This window comes from Ambystoma mexicanum, chromosome 7p (genome assembly GCF_040938575.1).
Source record: "Ambystoma mexicanum isolate Mex_15411 chromosome 7p, UKY_AmexF1_1, whole genome shotgun sequence".
Classification (NCBI taxonomy): domain Eukaryota; kingdom Metazoa; phylum Chordata; class Amphibia; order Caudata; family Ambystomatidae; genus Ambystoma; species Ambystoma mexicanum.
The window spans coordinates 662,825,180-662,839,232 of record NC_090939.1 but is presented as its reverse complement, the minus strand read 5'-3'; the positions used below and the strand labels follow the sequence as shown (position 1 = coordinate 662,839,232).

The 14,053-nt window shown below is 47.2% G+C and overlaps 1 protein-coding gene across 4 annotated transcripts in view; it reads right to left on the bottom strand.

Moving 5' to 3' along the window:
• Nucleotides 1-14,053, bottom strand: part of MAP4K4 (mitogen-activated protein kinase kinase kinase kinase 4) — a 917,846-nt gene that overhangs the window by 232,188 nt on the left and 671,605 nt on the right. The gene's annotated exons all lie outside the window — the stretch shown is intronic.

Sequence of the window (14,053 nt, the reverse complement as noted above, 5' to 3'; positions counted from 1 at the left end):
TCATGGATCCCTCTTCCAGCCCCCCTTTCCAATTTCCCCTTCCTTTGAATATAGTTCTAGTTCTTTATCCATACCTTAGTCTGTGTCTAATTGTCATCTTTCTGTGACTATATTGCTTCTCAATTGACTCCTTCCCTGTGAATCCAATCACCCTCCTTTCTCTTATGTGCCTCCAATCTTCATTCATCCTGCTCCCTTCTTCCCATTGACTCCTTGAACTCATCTCAACTTTCTACCCACTCACATGTTCAATCCCCCCCCTTGATCTAGTCCTTTCTATTCACCCTTCAGATACTATTTGTGCATGTGCCTTTCTTTCCACTATCATCTGTTCAAGTACTACTTTTATACTTCATTACTGCACCTTTACACTAGCACAAATCTTGGACATGGACATATATTCTTACAATTGAAAGTACCAGCATTATGTGGCACAGCCAGCATGAAAGGTGTCCTTACACTGGCAGAATACTGGCATATACTGTGGGCAAAGGCACCATGAAAATATGTTAGAAACTGCTGGAGTGCTGTTTGTGACCTTAAATTACAGATTTTCTCATGTGTAACCCTAAAAAATAACTAACTAAATTGTATGGCTTTATACCAAATTGTTCACAAAATGTTTGCAGTAAAATGCACCATTTCATCCTAACATTTTAGATTGGTTAGTTTGGGGTTCCCAGTTATGCTTGCTCACATGTATGGGAAATGTTTCACCCGTCAAAAACGTTGCTGATGGCTTAAGGTCATCTTTAAAGGGAATAAGAAACACGTTGCTCTTTTGAACTCTATGGTTTTTGCCTTAGCATCTACTGATCGCTCCTAGGTGCTTGGTGTAAATGGCCAAGTGGCCCTGAAACGGGTTCCCTAGCTTAGTCAGTTAAGGAGTTTGCGTTCAAGGACAACACAAGAATCCAAAATACTAGATCTCCCTCTGACCCTACCTTTTTTCTGAGGGGAGCCATCCTCCCCTCCCCCAGGCAGCCTTCTCTCATTCCACATTTAAGCATATGGTAAGCTAGCCATACAAACTAGCTGTGCATTTAGCCCATTCATTTGCCAGCAAGGTTTCCCCATCTCATTTTGTCTACCAACAAATGGTGAAATTGAAGCTTTGCAGCTCACAAGTCGCAAATAACTGCCAATATAACCACTTTTACCTGCTGTGGCAAAAACATTATCTCAGAGGCTGATGAGCCAGGAGGTCTGGCACCTGCAGAATGTTAAGTTGTACAAGTGGTTGTGGAGGATGCAGTTAACACAGCCTAGTCCCAGTACCCCAAGCAAAAAACGCTCCGACTTAGTTTGTGATGGAAAATGGGGCCTTAAATATGGTCAAGCACAAGAGCTATGTTAGGGTTGCTCTAGTTAATGTCAAAGTTGCTGTGTTTAATAATTAGGCAATGCAAAAGGAATGTGGTCACGCATAGGGAGACGTTTAACAAGCAGGAAAGGGAATTTAGGGTTACTGATAGTATTAATACCAGATGACGGTCACCAAAAAAAGTTACAAAAAAGATCCAAGCCGGATCATTCCTTTTTTCAAATAATTGCAATGTAGTTATTTAATCCACATAGTTGGGTTGATGTGGAGCCACATGTCACCTTCTGAAACGTATTTGGAAATCACCTTTGTAAACACTAACCTCAATTGCTAGCCAAAAAAGTTGCCTCGAGTGAATGAACGGTCTGGTTGTGTTACACACCTCTCCATGAGGAATGAAGGGTGATAGGAGACTGCAAGTTATGGATCTGCAACATTTGGCTTTGCACAAGTTTTGGACTACAACTACCATCAGCCGCAAATGTGAAAGTTCATAGAACTCTAGTCCAAAACAGGAGAGCTAAAAGCTGTAGACCCCCCCCCCGTTGCAATCGGAACGGCTATCCAGACAGTTTAATCCAAATACAAGCAATAAAGTAAGATGGAGGAAAGGATATGCTGCTTGAGAAAGAGTAAATTAAATCAAAAGGAGAACTGGGACAGACCGGTGACAAAGGATACTATGTAAGAGACTGGTTAGGATTTCTGTGGAGGGACGCAATACCAATGTAGGACTGCAGGGGTGTAGACGATCTCCCCTGCCAGTTTGTTGCATCTCGAATCTGCAATTAAAGCAGCTAACTAGTGACATGAAGTCCAGTACTCTGCTCATACCAGCATCACCCAAAATACGGATACAACTACTCCGTTTGATGTCTGGTAGGGTTTTAAGATCTGCTTGAATATGGCAAGCACCTGAATGCTTCCGGTTTGGTCAACGAACACCACGAAAACAGACAAGACTTCATTAGCCAATTAGAAATGTAAAATTGTTGTAACTTTACATCTGAGCCCACAACTGCAGGGATGGACAGAAGGGGAGTATCCAGCATTACAAGAGTGAGGGGACGAGCGACGGAAAAAGTGCCTGCAACGTGGTGCTCCGCCCACTGGGCCCGGCCTCGTCCAAGACTTGTGTGTGGATCACAGGCCTAGCCTGCTTCTCGAGCATCTGCCCGGTAGCTGTGACACTTTCGACCCCAGGGGCCGGTAGAGCTGCGTTTAGGCGCCCCCTCTGACATATTGCCAGTATTGGGGCATAGCCCCTCGGACGTATTGCCGGTGTTCGGGCGTAGCCCCTCAGCTATGGTGCCGGTAAAAGGGCGGAGCCCCTCAGGTTTAGACCCGGTACAAGAACCCTCCGGTCCCTCGACACTTTCCCCGGGAGGATCCCTCGACCCGAAGCTGCAGCAGCCTTGGTGCACGTGCCGGTAGAAGGACCTGGCCGGTACCTCCCGCGCGGGATAGTCCCTGGGAAGGAGTCTCCCTTGCGGGGTGCGCTGGAAAATATCGGCCCTACCTTGGGTCTGGTTCGATGCTTCACGAAGTTATTGAGATCCTCTGCAGGCGACCTCTGGAAGAGCTCCCTCCACCTGGCTAGTCTGTTCTTCAGCGCTTTCAATGACAACGTGTCACACGCCGAACATGATTACCAACCGTGGTCTGGGCCAAGGCAACGTAGGCAGAGGGCGTGGGGTGTCCGATGTTGGGAAGAGCCTGTTGCAGGATGGACACCTGCTGAACCCTGTAGAAGTGAACATGCGCCCGGGAGGAGCGCGACGCATGAGGACCGAGCACCTGAATGATAGATATGACAAAAAAGACTTACATGCTGAAGCAACACCCAGGAGCGCTGGTGAATTCGGCCTGTTCCCGTTGATGCGGAAAAGGGGACCGAGGTGCGGCGCCGGAGGGCTGAGTCACCCCCTGCGCATCTCTAAATTTAAAGGGGAAGAACGTTTTTTTTTGTGAAAAAGGTTCCGTCTCCCATCCCGTGGAAGGCATGCCTAGACAGTATGAAGGAAAGGGGACAAAAGTCCCTGCTAATAGCCCCCTCCCTCCCATCAGTGCCTAATGGCTCACATTGGCTCACAGAGCTCCTTTGGAAATTGTCCTGGCAGCGGGACACCTCTCGCGTTCGGAAAGGGTAAGGTGTCCTGCTGCCAGGACAATGAGTTTGCTGAGCAGGAATTGCTCAGCATACATTGTCCTCCCAGCGGGACACCTTTACCGTTGGGCATCCCGATTGAGGTGCCGAACGGCAGAGGTATCTCAGTGACAAAAATCCCGATCAGGCTCTCAAAAGAGCCTGTGGGGGCAGCGTGCACCCCCCCTGCTCCGTAGACCACAGAGCAGGGGGCAATATGTTCACCAATACAAACGCAAAGCGCATTCTGTGCGAAGCAGCACGATTGGGCGCAGATGCTTTGGTGCCGGCAGTTAAGGTAGAGCTGCTTGGGTGCAAACCTTCTTCTGGCAGGGCATGGAACTTAACGCTTTCAATTTTCTTTTTCATTTGTAAGCAACATACGGAAACGGATATTTGGGATTTGGAATAGTTTTATGTCGTTAGAAAGTCATTATGCAATATGTTTAAACCCAACAACCTGAGATTGTCAGCAGGTCTCCTTGGCCGCATCGCACAGCAGGCCTCCTTGGGCTCAGGTCCCCCATTCCCCTCCTACAGCAGGGCCCAGCTTGGGGTACCCCTGCCCAGAATGCGAGACGCCAGCCTCAGGAAGTGGGTGGAAGGGAGGGAAGCCCAAGGTGTAAAAAGGGGCAGTATATGTGGGGGGGGTAGAGGTAGCCCATCACTTTTTAATGTCCTTATGAACTCCTCCCCCTCCCCCCCACACCCCCCCCCCCCCCCAAGGTGAGCAATGCAGCCTCATTCCCGGATCAGCGATAGCAGGAAGAAATACATGTCCTTGTATCCAGTTTCCAGTGAATGACGGAGTGTGTGAAGGGGAGTCGGGGGAAGCTCTAAGAAGCAAGAGTTAAGAGCAGAGGCAGTGACCCGTTGTAACGGCTGGGAGGAATGCGATGCGTTGTATAATTGTATGGTTTTGAGGTTGGTGTTGGAGGACGGTCCGCTGCCGGCGAGTTAAGGGTAAGGTCGCAGTATTGGGGGTAGCGTGCTTATTGGGTGATGCCCAGCCAAGGCTTTGCGCATGATTTAATGGGGTACGAGTAAGGTGGTTGCGGTACAGCAACAGGCAAAGAATAAACACAGGGGTGGGGGAGGGGAGCAAATCTCTGGGCTAATGGCGGGTGGGGGAAGGAGGGAAGGCACAGGCGGCGGTGGGAAGGGGGGGGGCATGGCAGTGCACTAGGAACCATAACATAATGAATGGGGGGTGGGGGGGCTGAGTGCACAGACCAAGGGATAAGGGCGGCCGTTGTTAATCTGTGTGTGCGTGTATGCGGGAGGAACATTAGGTCACTAGGGAGCATGCAGTTGTCAGCCATGGGTAACAGGTTCCACACATGTGGAGGTGCTTGCGAGGTAGTGGTAGGGTGCGCGCGCCAAGGAGTTTGGGTCTGGGGGCAAGGTGAGGGCCTCTCGGACGGTGTTGGGGTAATGGGTTAAAAACGAGTTGGGCTTTCGGCGGTTGGCTTATCAAAGCACATTATGGGTGGAAACAAATGTTCCTCGTGCAGGTTTGGAAGGGTGTGCCGTAGTAGAGGTATTGTGCCATAGATGGATTGTGCCGGCATAGATGGTTTGTGCAGAGCGGGTGTGTTATGGGAAGGCCTGCAGCAAATGGTAGTAGCGCACTTGCCGTGGGATGCCGAATTATCGCAAACGTGTAAGGTATACTGGGTACAAAGATAGGTAGTGGGTGGATCGGCGACAAGCCACGTGGCCAATGACAGCCGGGATAGAGGGAAAAGGGTCAGGTGCGATGGGAATGGTGTCCCTATGGCGGAATAAGTAATGAAAAATGCGATAATGTGCATGGGAATGAGAAGGGCGCACAACATTCTGTGGGTGGGTTGCTGGTATGATAGGGTGCGGGAAGTTGGATGCAAACTTAATTTAAGGGATCACGCAGTGTTGAGCCACAGGCAGCAGAGTAGGCTGAAGAGTGAGTACGGGGCCGGGGGTCGAAGCGTGGGAGGTGTAAGGGTAAACAGCATTGTGTTTTCTATGGTCTGAGGCAGTAACTTAGTAGCAAAGAGGCACATGGTGTTGGGTGATTGGAGGGGATACGTATAGCTACGCAGGAGGGCAGGATGATGCATGGGTCGCAAAATGATGTTGGTTTAAACCGATACAGGCTGTAATAAATTATGTTAAGTGTACACTGGTTATGTAACACGTGTGTTGTGAAGTTATGTTCCATGAAATGAAGTAGGAAATTATGTTATGGTATGTCCAGCGGAATTAAAATGTTTAGTCAGGTTTCAAGGAATGAACGTACGTCCACATGGTGCAGCAGCAGTTCAATGGAGGCTAGAAGGGGTACCCTGGATCTTAATGGGAGTACAGGGAAATGCAGTGGGGTGGGGCAGCATGGTGTGGGTTTTAGTGCCAGGGTGCCTAGTTTTGTCCGTATGCTGACCATGGAACGGGGACACAGCTCGGCTTGGGTGCCGGTGTGGGCCTCGTGTGGTCATGGGGTGGTGGGTGGCACGTGGTGGCCCGCGGACTCGGGCGAGCTGCAGACACAGGGATGTGTAGTTACAGGAAGGTTGGAATGGGCTCTTTGTTAGGGAGAATTCTAATGAATGTGCTAATTCCCTTCACCTTAGAGACCCCCCCAGCAACTTTGCTAGATGTGAGCACTTGATTTTTTTACCTGTAGAGTGTGAGCCTTTTTTCCCCACTCATGTATTTTGATGTGTATTTTACTCGTGTTCTTGGATTATGGAGTTTTAGACAACTCGATAGGCATCTTTTCATGTGGGTCACACAACACCCTCAGTGCAGTGACACAGGGAAAGCCTTTTTAGGCTGTCCCAGGGTTTAAATACCTTCTCTGGGATAAACTACTGTTTCCCAAAGAAAGTAAAGTTAAATTAACTTTACTAGTCTTTTTAAATTCCTACACCCAGCACACCCTATCTTACAATAGCGTGCTGGAGGATTTACCTAGTATCCCCCATGTCTAGAAACTCATGTAGCAGTCAAATGCTACCCCCCTTTCCTCTGGAAATGGCTGGTGGCAGTGGTTTTACAACGTACTACCATGATTTTTCACCTGTACCGTTAAACAGCGGGAGCCATATTTTTCAAGATGGAGTCTCAGCCTCCTTTGTTTAACGTGGTCCCGGTCTTTTTTCATCATTTCTTTTTGGAAAGGTCCTTCTAGAGTCTGTCTGTGTGCCAAACTAGGTTTGGTGCCTTTGTTCCTAAGCCTTTGGCGAGCTTCAGGACTGAGGACTGCCTCTGGCGCCTGAGTGTCTGTGGTGGACCGGAAGCGAGACAGGTGCCGAAACTCCCTGTGCTTAGTCTCCTAGGAGACCCAAATGCACTCTTGCATGATTGGCTGGCTGTCCGGCAAGGACAGGAACCCTCCTGGTGACTGGCAGCTAGGCTGGAATGAATGGGAGAGAGCTGAATAAAAAGTGAGTCTCTTGGATTGGAAGAGAGTCGACCACTGGAACGAAAGAACAGAAGATGAGCTGGAAGAGGACGGCTGCTGCAACTCTTGGACCGTTGGTTTGCCCGGTGAAGCCTTGCTGCAGGTCCGAATCGCCAAGTTCATCTCGACAGAGAAACTCTTCAAGCATAACTTCTTCCTTTGAGTTGGTTGGACCAATCAACTCGTAAGCTACCTGGATACCATTCTCGTAGCTGGTTGTATTTTCCTCAGAGTGATGCAGAAAACATAATAGCCAGGGAGAAGGACACCAGTTTGTGTGCTTGACGACAGCTACCAGAATAGAATATTTGCCGGTTTGCCAGCTTTGTGACCAGTCTCCATACAGTGCAGCAGTACCGACATCCTCCCTCTTGTCCCCACGACTGAGGCTCAGGAACAGCGAGATCTGCAGGAACTGCCAGGAACAGAAGTCCTCAGCTGCATCTTTCTTCAATCCAAGGTACTGTGAAAACCCGACCGAGAGAACTTACCTCTCACTGCGAAAGTGCGTGAAACTTTGGCAACTTGCAGGCCTAGTCAGCTTGTTACCCAACATATGAATCGATCTTCTATGGACTACTTCTGAGAACCGTTGCAAAGACTTTTCCGGTTTAACTACCAGAACCGTTTTACTTATACTAGACTCTAGCCCATTGACTTTGGCCTATTTATTGCATTGGAACAACTCCTCTACTATTTACACTGTTGAAGAGTAACTATATTTGTTTCATTAACTTGAACATTTCCTTTTTGCTCCTACTTCAAATGCTCTGAATGCCATTTTGCTTCCCCTTCAAAATAGTTTAAATGCCTCAGAACCTGATAGTGTGAAGTACTGTAGTATATTTGTGTGCGATATTGATTGCCTCCTTTTAGGGAATGTTTTCTAACTGACTGTGTAATAAATTAAGAAGTGCTTTACCAAGAAACCTTGAGTATAAGAGTCTATTTGAATACTTGTGATTGTAGACCTATGCGTAACCTCATTACAAACTCACATTCCCTCTTGAGATAAGCCTGGCTGCTCAGCTGGCTACCAACAACTGTGTGGTACAGACTTCTACCAAAGGTTGGTTTGGCTTGCACCTGTAGTCATAGTTGTGTGTAGTGGTCCCAGAGGGTACTGCATACAAACTTTGCCCAACACTCTTTTCAGCATAAACATAGTGCAGTGCCAGGGTTTTTCCTTTCACAAGCATGAAAAGATAAGAACGATAAATAGTGAGTAACAAAAGGGAGAAACGATGCTGCATGGACTATATAGATTCGAACAGCAATTCACACGAAGCGTGCTTCGTCCCCAATGGTCATGTTAACTTGCAAGGAATGCAATTCTGTGAGGGTTCTGGTGAACGTCTGACATGAGCCAGACGTTTAGCCTGCGGTGAGTGTGGCCAGCGTCACCATCCCTCCGAAACTTGACCCGGGAACCAAACTTCCGCCCTGAGGTGTTTGCGGTCTGTTTTGTTTGCTGTCTGTCAACAGGGCAAACATGAAACGATTCACGGGGGAGAGAAAGGGAGGTGTGCAGCCGCATGGTTAAGGGATATTATAGTGCAACGGGGCAGGGTCTCACTGCTCGGCGTATAGAAAAGCACGCTAAACAATATTGCTAAAGAGCAGGGAAAAGATAGGTCGGCATGGCGTGAATTGGGTCCTGTTTTTAGGGTAGGACGTTAGCAGACATAACAATAAGTAAGGTGAAGTTGACAGTGGTGCAGTGGGGAGGGCAGCGCATTGTCCGAAATGCCTGCATCCTTTGGCCAGCTATGCAGTAGAGTAGGAGATTGGGGCGGGGTGCAGCATTTGGATTAAGGAGTGGTATCCAGGTACAATGGCAAAGCAGGCTGTGATTCAATACTTCGTGCATCACCGCACTTTGGGAGCAGGGGCGGTTCGGCAAATGGGCAACCTGGGAGGAGGAGGGACTCGACACGTAGGTGCGAGAGCTAACTTTTTCAGAGCATTCCGTTGACCCTCACGCAGACCGATTAGGGATTGGCGCCAGAGTCACGGGCGGAGGTGCAAGGGAGGCGAATCGTTGAAGTGAGCATTGGACAGCAATTGTGTCATAGATCTTAATCATATCCCACTGTCCCTTAGTGGGCCATTGTTGGGGTAACAACAAAGATATTAAAGGGGTTGGTGCATCCGTGAACCCTTGTTACAGCCGGGGGGCTTAGCGGATGTTGCTCGTAGTTACACAGCACCGGGGCAGGCTGCCTAAATACGACAGTAGGCTGCAGGGGCAGCAGGAGGTATGGTGGGCGTGAGGAAAGGGGGCACAGTTGTAGAACCACAAGTTGCTCCACAGGATTAGGAAAAATTAGGTTATGATATGACAGTTCACACCCAATGGTGCATTCACTGAGCATGCGCAGACAGATACACAAAAAAAAGTTTCTGCAAATGTCTCGCTTGATGGCGTCAGAGTAGGCTAGCCGACTTTTTGCAGGACCTATCAGGACATCTGATGCTACAGCTGAACCTTTGTGTTTAGAAAAATGTTCCTTTTTAATGGTTTCAAAGCCTTGTTCTGTGTCAGTCTCCAGAACACTTTCTTGCTCTTCTTAACAGAATGACCCCACCCCCCCACACCTATCTAGATAGTCAGAGGGCTTCGGCAGAGCAGACTTGTCCAGGTCGGGTTGCACCCGAGCTTAATATAACCAATTTAAGGGCTTATAAAAATCGTACTACTGATGAACGCTGACTTCTCAAAAAATAACTACTGGGCAATGTGCTGGTCTTGGAAGCAAGACCACGCAGAGGAACAGTTTTGAATACAGGATCCGCGCTTAGAAACCGAACTCTGCTTTTAAGTGCATTATTTTTAAAAAAGCAATTAAAAATACATACATTTGGGTCAAACTAGATGCAATCTAAATAGCATTGAGCCAATACTACCCCCACAAACCTGTAACAGACCCAGGTATGTTATTTCACCAAAATGCCAAGGGTAGTGGAAGTGACATCACACAACCCTTGACATCTGGCATCACAGAAAGTGATGTCATTTGACCCCACCCCAAGTGACATAACAGGAAGTGGTGGCAAACGACCATCCGATTTTCCAGATGCATATAAGCACCCGTGTCTCCAGGTGCTCTCATTTCAGCGAGATATAAGAACTGAGGCACAGTGGTAGGCGTGATTTGTCCACGATCACACATTTGGGGAATGTAATTTTACAGATTAGACGTGGGGTTTATATGTAAAACATACATAATGCAGTACTCGTAACAGGATAACCAAAATAAATAATTCAGGCTACAGCTAGTGTAGGAAACATCTATAGATCAGTTCTCGGTGGCGTTGCAGTGTTAAACAAGCCAAAAAAGCACTAACCTGGGAGGCGTGTGCTGCTGTCTACCCAGAAGAAAAATGCTGCACGAGCAAGGCCTGAAAATTAAATCATTGACCAGGATTTAGTATCAACAAAAATCCCTGGTTCTAAAAGTATCTATGAGTCAGCTACCACAACGATAGAAGAAACATATTAGACTGGTCTGCATACACACAGAGGAGTGCACCCGATAATGTTATCTTGTTGGAGTATACTACCTTGGAAACGTTCTTTCAATGTACCCAAGACCCCCACAGATTTTAACTAAGCATAATACTGGGTGCCAGAGGACTTTAAAAGCCCCCACCATTTAATGCAATATCATTGCTGCACACAAATCCGTGGCACCAGTTATATTTAATTGAAAACACCCATAAGTTGCTTCCCACCCGGTGACTCACTGGCAGACTTCATGGCGCACACTTCCCCTTTGTCCGACAGAGTGGTGCTCAAAGGCATAGCACAGAATATGGGGGTCTCCCTGCGAGCCGTGCTGTCCCGCCCATTCCCCCAAGCTCCTTAAAGCACAGGGCATGCCACACCCCAGGCCGGCCCGGACAACCACATTTGCGCAGTGTCCATGATGATTATGCCGCTGCAGAGGCATGCACTACTGCAAGTGAAAGAATTATTATTTTTTTAAATCAAAGCTTAAATGTTTCAAGTAGCGTAGAAAGAAGGGGGCAGTGCCGGGTCCACAAACATACCTGCCGCTATGTGGTTGGTGAGTTAAATCTTCTTGATCCCCTGAGCAAATGTTTTGAATAATGGGTTAAAATGGTGCATTGCACAGCACACTTTCTGTGAAAATGTGGGTATAAGGCCAACAATCGGTTTAGTATGGTAAATCATGAAAAAAGTACAATAGCTACAAGTCAACAAAAATGCACAGGGCATTTCCCAATGCACCGTCATGCCGGTCCCTGCAATATATGCCAGTATAAAAAACATTTTCATGCTGGCTTCACCAACATCTGCTAGTATTCCCATATAAGACCACACTCATGTTTGCTTAAAGATTTTTTTTTTTATAGGATCAGTACTGGCACTGGGCACAAAAATGGCTCTGCCAAAATATGCCAGTACTCGTATGTAATAACATAGTCCTGTTGGTTTGGACATTAAAAGTGACATGTCACAATATGAAAACCTGTCCAAACTGGTTCCAATGTAAGCCAGTATAAACCCATAAGAACTCCTAGTCTGCATGATTCATCATAGATGCTCAGTTAATAAAACGTCATGCTTCAGGAAAAAATACACAAAACACTACACCAAAACATCAGTCTAGCGATGTAATACTTATCATGCTTGCTTTTTTAAAGATGCCGAGTAAGAATTGTCATGCCACAGTAAAATAGCTGAACTGACTGCACCAACATGCCAGTCTAGCCAGGTAATGACACGCATGAACTTGGCTCTGCCTGAAAATACCATTAAAACATGCAAAGTCAATAAAGGATGCGGCAAAACTGCTCCAGTGATCGCTATTCTCCCAGGACCACACACACCTTGCACCGACCGGTCACTCACCCATACATCTCCTCTCGCATTCATTAACACTGCATTTACCACACAGGCACACACCCAACACCCACACAGAACATTCAATACACTACCACATTCATACTCTTTCACCCACCAGTCACTGACACCTTCTCTTACATCCACTCATTGCATTCTCTACACAGGAACCCACACACCCAGAACATAAAAAAAATAAAGCACCTTCAAATTCATACTCATTCACCCATACACCTTTTCTTACCTCCACCCATTGCATTCTCTACACAAGCAAGCAAACCGAGAACATTCAAAAAAACTCATACCATTACTTCTCATTCGACATCCATACATCCAACATGTACTTCACACATGCAAAATACACTTTTTGAAAAATCCTTCTTACCTTTTTCTTGCAGCTTCGGTCTGTCCTTTGAGGCCACTCTTGGCTCCTGCGTGCTGCGCACAAATAGGAACCAAGAAACAGGGAAGAGCTTCCGGGTTCATGTATGTGAGCTGTGAGAAAGCAAAGGGAGAAGGGGTTGGAGCTGAACGTGGCATGTGACAGGTGCCACATGTCATGGTCAGCTCTAACGCCAACTCCTACTGAGCGCCTCAACGGCCCAGCCTTCACCCTGGTGGGTGAGGACTAGGCCAGAGACCAACCATACCTGGTGAGATGCGGGGGGGGGGGCTCCCTGCACCGGCCGCAGCTACACCAGGAACTTCCTCTTGAAAGAACATTTCTTTTTTTCAGTTTTAAACATTTGGGGTCGAAAGGGAGTCCTCCCAGGGGTTGCAACTGAATCCTCAGGGGTTGCAGCTGCGTCCACTGGTGACCCCAAAATGATGTCCCTGAACAGACCGCTCTAATCATGTTTCTGGATGGCAACCAAAGCCATTCTAGCGAATAGCGCCTAACGCATTTACACTTCCCACTACACATACCCTCTGTCTATCCCCATATCTTGCCTGAATGACTGCTCTAAAATTTCCTACCACCTTACACTACACAAACGAATCCCTCCCACACAGCAATGGCATGCCTGTCAGATACCACAGTATTATTATAAAAGCTATGACAAAGCTCACTTTAGCTGTATCACACAACTGCCCGCTCCCCCCACTGTTGGTTTTTACCAAGATCCACATGCACTTTATAAGATCTCGGACTACCCCCTCGGAATAAACACCCAAGTGTCACCGCCAAAACTGTTGGAAGAATGGTACTCATGATTAGGATACTTCCGTCCTATATCTATAAACAGCCCAGGTTTTGTAGGTGCCTCTCCCTCCGACAACTCCCCCACCCCCTTCTCACAGGGACACATAGGCTACTGCAATACAGCAGGGAGCTTTACGATATCCATTTTAATTACAAGAAAAGTGCTTTTTCCACTCAATTGTGGGCAACAATGACTTGCCCTCATTATTGACGGTGCAGGAGGACACTGACCATTTAATGTTATCGTGGGGTTTCTTCCCCAACAAGGCAGTGTGTTCCCGACAGCTCATGTTAACATGATTTTTAAATGTTTTAGGTTAACTACTGTGCGCACCTTTGTGTTTTTAAAGCAAGATCACCTCTTCTCTACTAGGCCAAAATGGCGACCTTGTGCGTTGAGCCCAGCTTTTCTACAGGAGAAAGACAAACAAAGACAGTGGTACCCAGAGACAGGAATGGCCACCTATGGTCATGCCTTATCAGAGGCTCAATCCAGGGCCCCAGAGAGCACCTGCCAGCTTTGAACTGGTGTGGACTGGGTTGGGTTTCTAAACACCCTAATCTATATTCTGAGTGATGTAATGGATGGCTCTGAACTGGTTATCCTAGCTTAATACCTTTGCGGTCAAATCATCCTTATTTGCAAAGTTCTGGTCTCCAACTCCTGAAATAGCATCCAATTTGTGGATTTATAATGTCCAGATCCAAATTTATAATGTCTTAGAAATGTTTAACATGGACAGGTATCTCTTGAAATGTATGCGAGACTCCCTGCATGATGGAGCACTCTTTAATATATTAGCAAGCGCCTTGCTTCAGTGCATACCAATTGCTTTGGATATTCAGATAATTTTTACCTTGTGGTTACTTCTATTCCTTTACGAAAGACCCATTTTTTTTCTCCAAATTATTCAGTTGAGGCTATTCACCTTCAACAAGCCCAATGGCAAAGTCTGCAGCAATACCAGCATGAAAATGATCCCTGCGGGGATCTGTGTCAAATAGAATTTAGTTTGTGACCCAAGGCTAGTGTCAGTTAAGTCGATTGATGCCGATTACCCGTCTGT